This window comes from Drosophila mojavensis, unplaced genomic scaffold, assembly GCF_018153725.1.
Source record: "Drosophila mojavensis isolate 15081-1352.22 unplaced genomic scaffold, ASM1815372v1 contig_81, whole genome shotgun sequence".
NCBI classification, from domain to species: Eukaryota; Metazoa; Arthropoda; class Insecta; order Diptera; family Drosophilidae; genus Drosophila; species Drosophila mojavensis.
The window spans coordinates 6,430,752-6,446,480 of NW_025318907.1; the positions used below are offsets into that span (position 1 = coordinate 6,430,752).

The following is a 15,729-nucleotide window of genomic DNA, read 5'->3' on the forward strand; positions in this document are numbered from 1 at the left end:
ACTCAACGGTACGTCGTCGTCGTCGTCGTCATCGTCTGGCGCCCATTGCTCGGCTTCGGCATTTGGCAATGCAGCGACAATAGCAGCAGCAGCAGCAGCAACATCAGTTGCAATGGCAGCGCGCCGACGCAGCATAGTACTCTCTCTCTCTTTTGCTCTCATTGATTGGCATCGCGGTTGTTCGTTTGTCAGCGCTGCGGCCCACCTTCACCTTCACCAGCTGTGGCTGTCGCTGCCACTGCTGCGACTGCTGCATCTGCTGCCGCCTCGGCTGCGTTTGCTTGCACACAGCAGTTCTCGTTGGGCAAGTCCCCGTCTAGTTGGCATTCAGTCGAAACGCAACATTCGCCAGCTGCGGTTGCCCAGCGGCGACAAGTGCAGTTCAACCAGTTCAGTTCAGCGCAGCAGCACTCGCACTCGCAGCCGCAGTAGCAGCCGCAGCGGCAGCAGCAGCAGCAGTAACGGCAGACACAGCCACAGCCACAGCCACAGTCGCTGTCGCTAGCGCACTTTGCTGGCAGTCGCTTTTGACCGCTCAGCCGCAACGGTCGATTGTTGGGCAGAGCTGCGTTGCGTTCATATTGCGAAACGCTGCGCAAACGCACGTTCCATCTAACGGTAGTAACACACATATACAGTTAGACATTCGTCAAGTGTTGCCAATGCAGCTTAAACATAAAGTTGACAAACGCAAAAGATTTTTAAAATTTTTGGTGATCTGCAAAAGTAAAAGAAACGAATTCAGTTATGTATCAATAAATACTGTTCACAAAATAAAATATATATACATATATATATTTTTAATATAAATATATATTTATATATATATTTACAACTGGCAGCTGCCGTGTAACGCGAGGTTTTGTTATCAATTCGCCGTAAATTCATTTTCCATTTCTACGTCGCGTCGTTTTTGCCATATAAACAAAATACATAACGAAATGATAGACTGGAAAAAAACAAAATAATATCATAAAAATTTAATAAATAAAAAAACAACAACAACAAATCAAAAGAAGAGAGAGAGAGAGAGAGAGGCATAAAATGCAATCGCTGGAAATTCCTGAATGTAAGACACTTTATATGGAAGGGCCGCCGACAGGTGAGTGCAATGAATATGATATTTGCATTGAATATGTTATATGATATATATGTATGTATGCGTGTATGTATGTATATATGCATATGATATGATATATCAGCGAGATATGAGACAGTGAATGGGCGCAGCAAATCGACTGATTGAAACTTGTAGACGGGTTTAATCTAAGGGGATTTATCGGGAATTCATATCTGTATGAAGTGTAGTAAATGGGTTTATGAACGAAATATATGGTATATTGAATGGAATGGAATAGTACGTATAGCGTTACAATAAAATAATAATAATAATAAAAAAAAATAATAATAATAAATGGCAGGGAAAGCGATAACTGAATAAAAATACAAGTAAACCTCTCTTGAGAGTAAATATATTGGAATAGGTTTACTAATAAATAATATTATTTATAAAGTAATTAGTCTCGAAAGTCAGAAATAAATAATATTATTTATAAAGTAATTAGTCTCGAAAGTCCGAATTTACTTAGTTAAATAAATAGAGAATCCTAGAATTTAAATAAAATATATAGTTTCCGTTATTTTACATAATTTGTAGTTTCAGTTTATCGTATATATCATTTTAGAACTCTGTTTGTAGAACTGAATAATATATGATAGCTCAAAGATTCTTCTAACTATAAAGTCACTATTCTTCCAGTTTTCCCAAATATATATCTTCTTTACATTAACATATTATATTTGCAACTTCAACTCAGCTCTTTGAAGCTTCTTCTGCAGCCAAATATTTTCTATAAAGTTCGAAAATCCCTTTTCGCAATATCCACTTTGAGGTCAGAGAATGAAGTAAGCATGAATTTTGCTTCTGCCTGATCATTTAGTACGCTTCTTCGCCCATTGTTTGGGTCTAATAATAAATGGTGTTAAATAGTTTGGCTCGACGGGTAGCTCAGATTTTGATGAGCATTCCAGTCCCGCAGAGCCCCTCTAGTAGCCTCTTCTAATAGCCCCCTTCGAGCACGATGATTTGCACCTTTTTGGCAAGTCGAAACTAATTTTGAGTTTTTTCCTCCAACTTTTCTTTTTTTTTTTTTTTTTTGCTACACTCTTATCAGCGCAAATAGACAATTTAAAAGATAGAGAGAAGAGCATGGGAACGAGTGTGAGCAAGAGTGTGTAGTGGGGCGGGGGCGGGTAGCGGTCAGGAGCGTACTTGCGAGGGGCTCTTATCAGCGTCTGCCTGCAAAATGACAATTTTATTTGGCGCGCATTTCGCTGCCTACCCCCACCAGCGCCCCCATTGACCCTGCTACCCTCGCCCCTGGGTCGCTTTTCGCGCAATTGCATTTGCTGATAAGCAAATTAGCTTGCCAACTGGCCTAGTAATTGAGTTTGCGGGAAGAGACAGGTACATGTGTAAGGTAAATGTGAGCATGTGTGTGTGTGTGTGTGGTGGGGGCGTTAACCAGCCGAGCAAACTTCTAAGCAGCCGCCGATTGAGCAAAGCTTTTTTTTGCCAAAAGCGGTTCTCACATTTGTCATGGCAGAAGGAGGAGTGTGGGAGGCTAGAAAGGGGGAGTTCATAATAAAGAAAAGTGGCCGCAAAGAGTGCTTAAAAAATGGAAATAGATGAGTGTGCCAAGAGCAGAGCGGAGGCTGGGCAGGGTCGCAGGTGAACACAAAAAAAAAGGAACGACGCTGAATAAAAAGAAGAAAATGAAATAGAAACATGAGAGCAAAAAATGAACTAAAGAATTTCTACTTATAACGAGTTTTTATTACAAACGCGCGAAAGCGGCACAAAAAAAATAATAAAATAAAATAAAAGAAAGAACGGACTGCTTCTCAAACCGTTAGCCGAAAATGTATTAAAAAAGAAGTAAAAATAAGTAAGCAAAAAAAAAAAAAAATAAAAAAAATAAAAATACAGACTGAATCTAACAAAATTCCAAAAGGAGTGCCTGGGCCAAAGGGAAGAGCGAGGGAGCGACGGGAGTAGGCAGAGTGGGAGAGTGCACATAAAAAGTAACAGCATTTTTGCCTAGCAGACAAATGCACAGACAGACGCAGAGACGGACGAACTGGCAGATGAAGAACAAGACTGCGAAAGCATGAAGCAACATTATTCAAAAGAAAGCCAAGTTAAGGCATGCCGAGCACTCACTCACACACACACACACTCAAAGAGAGAGGCAGAGTCAGAGAGGAACGGAGAGAGAGAGAGATAGAGACAGAGAAAGAGGCGAAGAGAGAGCAGACAGACAAAAGCAGCATAATGCAGCAGAGAAGTGCATGAGACAGGCACAGTTACAACAACAATGGCGGATCGCAGCTAGCATTAAACATCAAGTAGCAGCAGCAGAAGCAGCAGCAGCGACAGTGGCAGTGGCAGTGGCAGCGACAGCGGCGCCGACAGTAACGGCGACGTCAGCAGCGAATGTAAGCGTTACAACAACAAACACATGCCGACATTCTTTCATTCGTACAACGACCTCGACTTTGATTTGCAGTTAAACGGCCAGAGCCAAGTAATTTTCGCAAGCGTGAGAGAATTATTTTCGCGAGAGAGCAAGAAGCAAGGCAAACAGATGTCAGCCCCAAACGGCCTCTAGACGACCTACACGCGTGAGCGAGAGCGCGCGTGAGAGAACGGCAAATATGCGCTCGGCTCGAGTCGGCTTTCGTATGGCGTCGTAGCGCCATCGTGTTTTGGCATTCGTGTCTCGTCGCCGCTTCTGCTGCCTCTGCTCCCGTTGTCGGCGGCGGCGACAGCGACAGCGACTGAGGCTGCTGTATGCTATGCCAAGTCGTTTGTTCGTCAACTCCATTCATTCGTATTGCGCGTCTCGTCTGTGCCGGTCGTCCAAAGCTGCTCAGGTCTTACAGATTGTGCTTCATTTGTCATCGAACACACAGACACTCACACACATACACGCAGCCACAGACACTTCATAGAATCATACAGTTAGGTAGACAGTGTTCAGCAACAAAGACAAAACAGTGCTTTAAAGTGCCGAAGTGAACATTCGCAGCAATCAAATCGAATACAACACAAAAAGCAAACGCGTTATTCATGCAAAATAAAATCAAATCAAATGAAATAATACAAAATAAACTTGACTATCGCCAGACACAGACACACGCATACACTCAAATGTGAAGAGAGACAACAAAACAGCAGCAGGTCGGCCAGACAACTCACAAACACACAAACATATACAGCTAGCAGTTAGCAGCTACAGTTATCAAATGCGGCCGCCGCCGGCCTGTCAACTTGTCCAGACAGCGAGAGCGAGAGCGAGAGAGAACGATACAGAGAGGGAGAGATGGGGGGAGAGAGAGCGACAGCGAGAGTGTGTGGGCTAGAGCGAGCGAGCGAGAGCGGGCCTATAAATTTCATATGTGCAATGTTTGTGCCTGGCTGCTGTGCTGTGCGTTGTATCAGCTAACCGGATGTTGATTTGTTGGCCGCAACAAACACAAAACATGGTCCAAGCCAAGCAGCAGCCATCTTAACACTCACACCCATGCCCACACACACACACTCATAGAGAGAGAAAGAGAGGCATACGCACTCCCTCGCTGGTACATTTGCAACACTGGCGCTGCCTTTAAGCACGATGAAAAAGAATGCAAAATGATGCTAGATAAAAGACTTGCAACACGCTTGAATGAGGCCAGAAAACAAAGCCAAACAAGAGTGCATATTCACATACTCTCTATACACCCCTCATATACTCTCTCTCTCTCTATCAACTCTATATTCTATATATAGGCAGCCATGGAACGGACAAGCACAGCTTTAAATAGGTAAGCGAGAGAGTTAAGCTTACTTCATTCTTAATAGGCCCAAAAGAAAGATTAGGCTATGAATTTTGGAAAATAATTTCACAAGAATTGGTTTTACTTGAAATTATAGAAGATATTTTGAGATGCTAGTCAGCACTTCAAAAGTGAATGCAAGATCTACAGTGAAAAGCACTTATTCAGAAATAATTTGTAACCAATTTCAATTGAAACTTTTAAATGACAGTAAGTCTTATTCTAGGAATCTACAAGAATTTTAAAATATTTATATATGGTAAAAATTTAAGAATGCAAATTATGCATATGATGTTCTTTTTTTAATTAATCTAGAATCCATTTTGGATATATTAAATACGACAGAAGAAACTGGATTAAAGTTAAATAGGAAAAATATATAATATGGAAAAATATATAGGCAATTTTATATTTTTAAGAAAGGTAAAAATATATTTTTGCTATATATAAATGATATTTTGTATGAACTAAAGAGCTATATACAAAATTTAAAAGAAGTAAGCTTTGGGTCAGTTTATACTTAAATTACGATTGAAGTTTTATCCAAATATTTTAGTTTATAAATTTTTTTGTTATTGAGGAATTTCTCAAATCTGTCGGAACTTGTTCTAAGCTGTCTTAGTTTTTTTTTCACAAATTAACACGTTATTATTTCGAAATTCGCATACTTGTGCTACATAGTTAAGCCTAGATCTACAATCTCTCTCTCTCTCTCTCTCTCTCTCTATATATATAGATATATATATATATATGTGTATATTTACATAAATTCCAATTCCCAAAAACCAATTAGACTATCAAATGCGCTTTCGAATCAAGCTGAAAGTCGTTGCTTGTTTGCCGTTTAACAGAGGCAACTTAAAAGGGGGCACGTTAGCACACACATAAGCACACACACATACACATCCACATACAGTTACTCCATAGACCCCTCTCCCTGCGCTACTCTCTCGTTTAACGGGGCGTGCCCCAGAAGCGTGCTAATAAAACATTTAATTAAAACATTAAGCGACGTCACATAATTAAACTGTAGCACCTGAACGAGCCAGTCGAGCGAGAGAGAGCGAGCGAGAGAGAGCGAGCTATTCCGGCCGAGCTGTCTGCCAAGTTGCACACACACACACACAGAGCTAAGCACCCATGTACAGTTAGGACAATTGTAGTAAAAGTTTATCGCCCGCATTTAAAAAACCATGGATTAAAATTCTACTTCAAATGTGCAGAAGAAAAGAATGAAACAGAGAGGGAGAAGCAAGAAGGAAACTTTTTTGCTACAATTTTATGCAACATGTTTTCTAACGTCCCTCTATGTGTGTGTGTGTCTGTGTGGGGCACCCACATATTGTGCCGGGTAATCCCAACACCAACACCAACTCCACCACCATCGCCAGCCCCAACCCCAACCCCAACCTCGTTGCAATAAAGATAAGCGTCGCAGTTAGCAGCTAGATACCTGCATTGCTCGTGTGTCAGTGTTGGTTAACGAATGTTGTCCACTAATTGCAGCGCCAAACAGTTTGTAAGCCTGACTATTTTGGCTGCCATTAAGAGGGGGCGGCACTGGGTGGGCGTGACTGCCGGTGCCAGACATTCAGACAATTTCATAGAAAATGCATGAGCACGAAAGCAATTCAATAGCCGAAAAATAGCTAGGCCAGAGGCGTGGCCAACGAGAGGCGGATAGGCCACACTGTACTTGTCGCTTGTACAAAAAAAATGGAGGAAACGAGGAAGAAGAGGCACAAATTACTCGATAGCAGGCGGCAAACTTATAGATACAAGATACGACTGGAATGACGAGCACAAAAAAAAAAAAAAAAAAAAAAAGAAAAGAATCAAAAGCGAGAAAATGAAAGAAATTTGCACGAAAAATTAAAAAAGGAAAAAAGAAGAGGCGAAGTACAGCGCAAGGGCGTAGTAGAGGGCGGGGCGCTGTGGAGAGGGGGTTGAGGAGGTAACTCAATCGGCATAGAAGCGGCAAAGTTTTCGAATTAATTTATTGATACGACGATAAGGAAATGGAAATGCGAAGCGAAGACAAGCTGCAGATAAAAGAAAAAGAGATAAACGATTTTAATAGAGAGAGAGAGGGAGAAGACCGAGAGGAGGAAAGAGGAAGCTTCACTAGGGGGAGAAGATTGTAAAGTGAAGTTGGTTTAATCAAATGGGCACGAAAATTTAAAAGCCAAATGAAAGAGCTGAGCCATAAAAAATGATTTGTGACTGCGCACAGCGGCAAGTGTGGTCGGGGAGAGAGAGAGAGAGAGAGAGAGAGAGAGAGAGAGAGGCGAGTTGATAAAAAGAGATCGTATGAGTCATAATGCGCTGCTCATACGCAACGTTGACAACAGCAGTTGGCATTAAAAAACTTGCATTTGTATTTGTCTACGTCGCCGTGTATTTACTTATGCAAAAAAAAAAAAAAAGCCGAAAAAAGCTGAACAAAATTCACTTTGTATCTGATTAAAAGCGTATAAAAAGCCAGGCAAACAGTAAGAATAAATGTTAACGCGCCTTAGAAGAGTGGCAAAGCGCAAACGATGTTGTAGCCAAAGACAAACAAAAGTAAAGAGGGGAAGAAAGAAAAACAGTAAGGAGATAGCTGTAACAAATGTGAATAATTAAATACTCTAACTAGCCTTACCATTTCTAAATTGATATCATGTTGAATTTCTTGCCAAATTTGAATATTCAGGCGAGTCTTCTTTGTGGTTTCATATGTCTTCAAGAGAATTATTGGGTAAGCTATTGAATTTAGGCAGATGATTTCTTTAGCCTAATAAGAGCAAAAAATATGTCATAGATTTGATTACTGGATGCTAAAGATATTTTGACATAGAACTGATTTATCTCAAATAAATCTAAAATAATTTTTCGAATGTTTTTTAAGTCTATATATAATAAATAATAAAGAAAACTAAAGTATTCCAAAAGTTACTTTCATGCTCCAAGCTATAAGCTCATTAGGGATTCCTCCTAAAATTCGGAATTGCAAGAGTCAATTTAATTGATACACTCCGTGCCATCAGTATAGCTATATTTCGATTCTTCACTTTGGCGTTCTCTGTGCTCATACAAATTGTTTTCTACTAGACTCTTTTGAATTCTTCATAAATAGAATTGTAATTGGATTATATAAAATTATATTGAGTATATTATCTCTGAAAGTTTCTGCTGTGGGCATCAGCTAATTGGCTATGTATAACTATAGATGTATATATTTGTATTTCTATACAGACAGAGTTAGTGGATCTTCAGGCTGCTCACCTAACTGATAGACCCCGAAATATTTCGCAGCGCATTATCAAGAATCAGACAGCTGTAGCTGCAGACATCTATTCACACACACTCAATTGTTGATACACACGGCTCTTGGCTGAGGGTGTATGTTTGTATGTGGGCAAATATATGCACATAAGTAAAAAGTATCTTTGGCAGAGCAAGAGGCGGGACAGTAGCTCTGCTCCCGCAGTGTCCTCCGCTCCCCTCCTCTATCCGTTCGCTTCTTCGTGTTCAATAACATTTCGATAACATTTCACTGCGACTTTGACTTTGCGCATTTCGCTCTATATAAATATACAATAGTTTGTTGTTGTAGCTGATATGACGCTTAAAATACATATATATATATATATGTTCTTTATATATACACATATATTTATATGTACATATGTACGTTTATAAAAACAACTATAAAAAATGCAAATTTTATTTCGCTTTTTATGCGCGGGCTTTTGTTTTTTTTTTTTATTTTTTTATTTGTCTCTTTGTATTTATTTGTGTTTTTTGTTTTTTGTTTTTTTCGTTCGCGCTTGGGTTTGTTGTTTGGATTTGTTTTAAAACGTTGCTCCGATTTATTTATTGTGCCATTCATGCTGTAACTGTATTTCCATTGGATGCTGTAGCAGTAGCTGTATCTGTAGCTGTATTTCCATTTAGCTACACAGCATTTATTTATTGTCCTTGTTTTCTTTCGGCCGCATCGCAACTGCTGCAATTTATCGTTGGCAAAAACTAGAGGCTAGTAAAATATTGAAATATCAATACAAATTTCACCATGATTTGCGCTACAGTGACAGAGAGAGATAGATTTATAGAGAGAGAGAGAGAGAGGGAGAGAAAAGTCTTTTCGTCCATAAATAACATGCGTTGCTATAGTTTTCTCCGCTTCAGTTTAGATAAATGCAATTTGTGCGCAATTTAATTGACAACTGAAACTGGGGAATTGTAAGAACTTCAATTGTTTGAATTGTTTGGACTCTCTCTATATATATAAGCATTTATATATACACTGAGATTAGTCCATGATATATGTGCATCTAGCATAATGCCGCTCAGTGCCTTTTCCCTGTCTGATAGCTTCCAAATGATTTATAATGCTGTCACTGGGAATTGCCTCGGTTCGATTTGAAACGAACTGAAATGCACTAAAAGAACGAAAAGCCAATCAAATGTATATTATCTTTAATGCTCAATCAGTCTTATATATGTCTATATATACATTGTTTATACTGTTGCGTATATACATATATATAGATTCATTTTATTGTTGTTTACTTTTGCATTATAGACCTAGTCTGACCTAGTCTTGGCACCTATCGAGCTGCATCCTTATATGTTGCATCCAGCTGCCACCGATCATACTAAAAATATTAGTCTTAACTTAAAGTAATAATAATAATCATAAATATAATAATATCAAAACACATTTTTAAGCCAAAAAGAAAGTTAAATTTATATATATTTTAAAATAATACTAGAACTTTTTGGTTTTATTATATTGTAGATTTTATATAGCTCAAGCTATGATACCATATTATCTCTTCACCTCTCATCACCTCTCCGTCAGATATCCTGCAACAACTTTTGTAGCTCAGTTCTTTATGTTTTTGTTGTTTTTAATTCCTTAATTATATTTTATTTTGCTTTGTCAGCGATTCCTAAACGTTTTACTTAGCCAATTTGGCTAATTTACTGAGCTATTTATTCACCACAGTCTCATCAGCGCGTGCCTGCAAACGCTTGTTAGGCCAAACACGTTTCGAGGACCGAGGGCAGCACAGCTGTTATATTTACGACTCGGGCACTCAGTTTAGCATAGCTAAACGTTTTATGTCCAGTCATGCTGTAATAGTTGTAATACTTGTAGCATAGTTCTGGGGCCCACTTAAAATTCAGCGATTCATTTTGTGGAAACTGTGCTGGAAATGTGGCAAAAAAACAAATACCAAAAAAAAAAAAAAGAAGCGAATTTTGCAAAAGCTGTTTAGCCAGCGCATTGTGGTATGTGCGGCTATTTTCATGGGCATTACGTCAGTGTACTGAACGAGAGATACTCGGTGCTGCTGTAGATACAGACGTGTGTAGATACATAGATACATACTCTATCTCTATCTCATGCTCATATGCAGGCAGTGCCCACATGTTTGGCGTACGCTTTCGCATATGCGAATACGCAATTCGCGATACATAAAAACTGGCTGTAAACAAATAAAAGCAACACGAAAAAAAAAAGAAAACACCAAAAGCAAAAAGTAGAAGAAGCAGATGAAAATAAAACCTGAACAGAGAGCAAACAAAACAACATCAACAGACGGCAGACGGCAGACACGAGCCATGAGCTATGATGACGATAAACCCAACGTTGACACCTAGCCCACCCCCAGCCGCCATCTCTGCAGTCCCCCATTGTGCCCCAGCTGCCCCCCGCGTTGCAAATAGGCAACTCGGTTCAAATGCCACACGCGACTCGCAGCAACAGCTTGTCAGAGCTTGTCAGCGTGGGCGACGCTTTAATATACCGCGCATATCTATATTTACTATGCACATTTCTTTTATACATGTATGTATATGTTTTATCCTCATGATAAGCTTGTTTACAGCTTGCTTTTAGTTTGGAGTTTACGTTCATTTAGCTAAAAGTTTTCAAAAATATATTTCCTTCATATTAGATATCAATTTGGGAATTCTTTCAACTCCATTTGCAGGCAGCTCAATCTCAAGTTTGATTGGAATCTAAATTGAGTTTAATGAATGAAACTAAATTTCATAAATATTTATGGTAGATCTGAGTCAAAAGCTTAGTCATTTTGTGTCTGAAGAAACAACGGGGCTTGCGGAATTTTTAAAAGCTGTATCTAAAATGCTAACGATGCCTAATAAAGTTTTATTCATATATAAATGTATTCCGAATTTATTTTGAATTAGTTTTGTGAAAAGATTTAAATAATAAAACGAGTAATGAACGGGCGAAACGCAATACAAAATTGAATTGATTTTTTGTTTTTAAATTTTTGCTTTTATTATTATTATATAACTATAATTAATCATGTGAATTTAAACTGATATTGTTTATTTTAAATTATTATTGTTTTAATTTTTAATTATTGTTTTTTTTTTTTTTTTTGTTTGTTTATTTTTATACCCTGAACCCATTGAAAATGGGAAATCAGGGTATAATGGTTTTGTGAAAGGTATGTAACAGGCAGAAGGAATCATCGCAGACCCCATAAAGTATATATATTCTTGATCAGGACGACGAGCTGAGTCGATATAGCCCTGTCCGTCTGTCCGTCCGTCCGTCCGTCCGTATGAGCAAAAGGATCTCAGAAGATATAAGAGCTAGAGAGAACTTTTTTATCGAGAATAATCGAAAAATCGACTTTGTTTTTTCAGCCTAATTTGAACACTTTTAGACCTGGAGACTTCAAATTTGCGTTGTATATAAAGTTAATGGATACAAAGATTTTGTTATTTACAGATTTTGGATACCACGCCCCATTCGCCCCCAATTTGTAAAAAACGCATTTCAAGTACTAGAGATTTGTGCTTTGGAATGTACACACATTTTAGCCATATGATTACGCTCTGAAAGTTTCATTAAGATCATACGTCTACAAAAGAAATTATTCAACAAATAAATTCTCATAATATTGCCCACATTGCAGCGCAGCCCAAGCGCAGTCGCTGCTTACTGCGCAGTTAGCAGAGCGCGTGCTTATAAGTGCATGTTTATGTATGTGTGCATAAAAGAAGTCCAGAACGATTAGAATATCAGCTTGGAGGGTTCAGGGTATCTCCTAGTCGAGCAGTCTCGACTGGAGCCTTCTTACTTGTTTTTATTATTATTTATATTAATAGTCCATCATTCATATTAAGTGATGTTTATATGACCTAATGTTTATAATGACCTATGGAGAAATATTAGAATGATTCGAATGTTTTTTCATCAAGTGGCTTATAAACCTTATAGATTAAATTCAAGTTTATTGATAGGAATCCTGCAAAGATTGTCCCTCTCTAGAGCACATTCCATGAGTTTCTGCTGTTTCCTACTTATCCACGGCATAGGTAATTGTTGCTCTCAAGCGAATCAGATGCGTAGCACCTGTCGCCTGTTGCCGCAGCACACTTACGCCTGTTGCTGTCCCGCCCACCCAGCCCAATGCCACACCCCACACACGATGCCCCACGCCCCTGTTGCCGTTGCTCGCCTGCTCTGCGCTGTCTTTTGGATTTAATGTGGCCACATAAATTTAGCAAATCAAAAACGCGTTTTATGGTCGCTGCTGATGTGTTCCGTCTGTCCCACCCTCCCGCTCGCTCCCTCTCTCCCTCTCTCTCTCGCTCGTTCACACTCATTTTGTTCGAGTGTCTGTTTCTGTCTGACTTTGTGTCCGAACGTGAAAGTTTTGTGGAGCGAAGCTAACAAAATTTATTGCATTTACAAGCATATTACGCGAGGCGTCGCAGCTCACGTAGTAGTTGCCACAATGCCTCAGACTGAGCGCTGCCACGTTTTCAGTATTCCCAACAGCGGCAGCAGCACAGCGCGTTGCCACATTCATCCAAATTGTGGCAGACGCTGCGGCGCCTGGCCCCTGCTACGGCTGCTGCTGAAGATTGATGTTGCGTTGAATTGCTCCAGCTTCAGCTCGAGCCAGCAGCGAGGAGTTGGGGCATGTCCAGGGCTGATTCTGCTTGCAACTTACAATATGAATTACTCATTGCTCATTTTTGTTGCAATTTATTGTCAGTACTGTTGCTGTTGCTGTTGCATCTTCTATCTTTCTGTTTTTCTCCTTTTCTCCTCTTTTTTTTTTCTTTTTTGCTCTCGTGCTCGTGCAAGCTGCTCGCTGTTAGATATTTTATGCCTGTCTGTCGGCAAGGTCCTTCTGCTTTATGTGCTTGGCATATTTTGTCGATATTTTAGTTAAAAAATACACAGCGGACGGCTTGCAGCGTTTTTGTGGCATGCCTTGGGGCACGTTTTGGCTGCCAGTTCTTTTAGCCTTTTAGCTGCTTTAAAGTTGAGTAATTTTTTTCTTCATTTTTGGGGCGCAATTACAACTAATGCGGCAACTGCGTGTTCGCTGCAAACATGGCTGACATCATTAGGCCGCCGCTCACACACACACACACACACGCACGCATACATAACACACACACACATTGCCTTGGCCGGCTGCTTCCGTTTTGACCAGCTTAATTTCCTGCCAGGCACCACATGGCGTATGTGTAATCTACTATATTGTAGCCCACGTCCTGCAACCCCGCTCTTACACAGTGCTCCACCCCCTCTCCCCCTCTCTCTCCCACACTCTCTGCTTAATCACTGTAACTGCCATTTTTCATCAAAGTAATTACCCGCGGCCATCGCCATTTTCATTTCTCAGCTCTGACCACGCCTCTGCGTCTGCCTCCGCCTCCGCCTTACACACATGCATACTCACACACACACACAGCCATCCACGCCCAGCTGTGGCGCTCTTTAGCGTCAAATTAAATCATTTGATATGCATTAAAATTTTATGCAACATTTTATTTGACAGCTTATCAGAGCTGCGCAACAAAATGTGAACGAACCAGACCCAACCAAGCCTCCAAAAATATTTTAGGCAAACATAAAGTACGTAGTATTCAATGCTACAACGGGTATATGGGTTTTGCAGGAGTCTATTTGGTTTTACAGTGTCTGCTGTATATCTCAAGTCTTTCTTAACCATGTGAGAGTATTTTCATGTATGTATATAGAGATATATTTCTCATGTCTTCTTTAAATATTTGGATATATGTAAATTCATATGCAGAGCTATATAGTTTTATGAAACTACATTTTGATTGCAAGAAACAAATAAAATTAATGATTATATTAATCATATCATTTGAAATGAAACCATGATAATAATAAAATAGAATAAATTATATATATACATTTCTCAATTTTCCATCACATATTTGGCTGTACATATTATATGTTGTGATATAGTTCTGCTCTCCTCTTTCTCAATACAAATTTACAGAGTATAATGGCTTTGCTTATTTATATAAAAGAAACTTCCTTTTTGTTATTATTAATTCATTATTTATTACATTTGCTTGACTTTATTAACACACTTTGGCCTGACTTGGCCCTCTTCTTGTTGGCCTCTGTTTGCGTGTTGCCTACTTTTCTGCGCTTCGGAAATGTTTAGAGCCTGTTGAAGAAAAGTTTTCAGCATTTTCTCTGTATATTTTGGGCATAATTTATGCGCCCAAATTAATATGCCCAAAAATATGCGTCAAAATATGCGACTGCTTGTGCGCTTGGTGGTGTCTTACAGGTAGATGCCGCCACGCCTACCTCTTGTCGCCCACCTCTTGAAAAGCTCATCCACTTCAAACAGCTTGTTTGATATGTGGCATATATAACATTTATATATTTATTTCGTTGATTTGTTTGTTTGTTGCATATGTGAGGCAGAACAGAAGCTGGAGCTGACTTTGTGGCTGTTCCCCCCCCTTTACTTCGGCTGCCTGCTCCTGCTGTGCCAATATAGGCCTTAACGAGCCAAGAGTTCCGTTTGGCTTGCCAACAACAGCTCTGCCTCTTTATTTTTCTTCCCCCTTCTTTTTGGGTGCTCGTTGCTGCTTAGCTGCCACGCCCTTTAGCCTCCTCCCAAAAATAGCTCCCCCACTTGGCTGGTGGGCCAGCGGTGCCAAGGTGGCTGGCTGCTTGTTTTTGGCCATAGCCTGGCGCTACGTTTTGTTTGCCTTTGCCAATTGGCGTAGGCCGTGGCAAAAACTCGTTTAGTTGCCTGACCTAGCTGCTCGGCACGCCCCCTCCGCTCTGCCTCCCACTCCCTCTCTCTCATTCGTTTGCCACTGGGCTGCCTGCCAGCTGCCGGTTGCAAGGTTTTTCTGTGTTGCATGCATAACCAACTACAATGCCAGTCAAGTGTTTGCCTCTCTCTCTATCCCCCTCTCTCTCTCGCACACACACTCTTATCTCTCTGTGGCTGTCTTTTTTGCAGCTTTTGGCTCGCTGGCTGCTTGTCATAATTTTTAAGTGACCCAAGCGCCGCATGTGGTCGCCTGTGTCTGTATGCTGCAGGCACTGGGCTATCACTGCCCCGCCCCAAAAGCCGCAGCCCTCCCCGATTTACCTCTTAATGATTTATATCAGCTGGCGCATAATTTGTTTCTGCTCTTGCGAAACTTGAAGCGCGCCAAGCTGAAAACTACTTTAAGTTTTTAATGGGTAGTACACATTCTCGTAGCATCATTTCTCCAAGTTCTCCATCGAGAACACTAAGTTGGGAGCAGCTTAAAGAAAGTTTCAGATATACAGTACAAATTGCGTTTTCAGGAACTTTAAAGCGCTTCTCTATTTATATAAATGCTTGCTCAGCTTAATTTTAATAGCCACAACAAATTTTATTATAATTTTACATTTCTAAATTTTAAAAATCTGAATCAAATCGTACTATAATTTTGTATATTATTGTGCTTGATTTTCTTTTTGATGCTTGCCCTTACTCCTTGCAACCTCTTTAAGATATCCTTCTTCTTCTTTCATGTTTTCAATCT

General features: G+C 39.9%; 1 long non-coding RNA gene across 2 annotated transcripts in view; it reads left to right on the forward strand.

The window, feature by feature from the left end:
• The first annotated feature begins 980 nt into the window (after window positions 1–980).
• LOC26527639 overlaps window positions 981–15,729 on the forward strand; it is a 54,925-nt gene continuing 40,176 nt past the window's right edge. Inside the window, exon 1 of one of the 2 annotated variants that reach the window (XR_001449315.3) lies at window positions 981–4,869. This is a non-coding gene — a long non-coding RNA (uncharacterized LOC26527639). The remainder of the gene's footprint in view (window positions 4,870–15,729) is intronic. The other variant, XR_004364154.2, reaches the window with a different exon arrangement.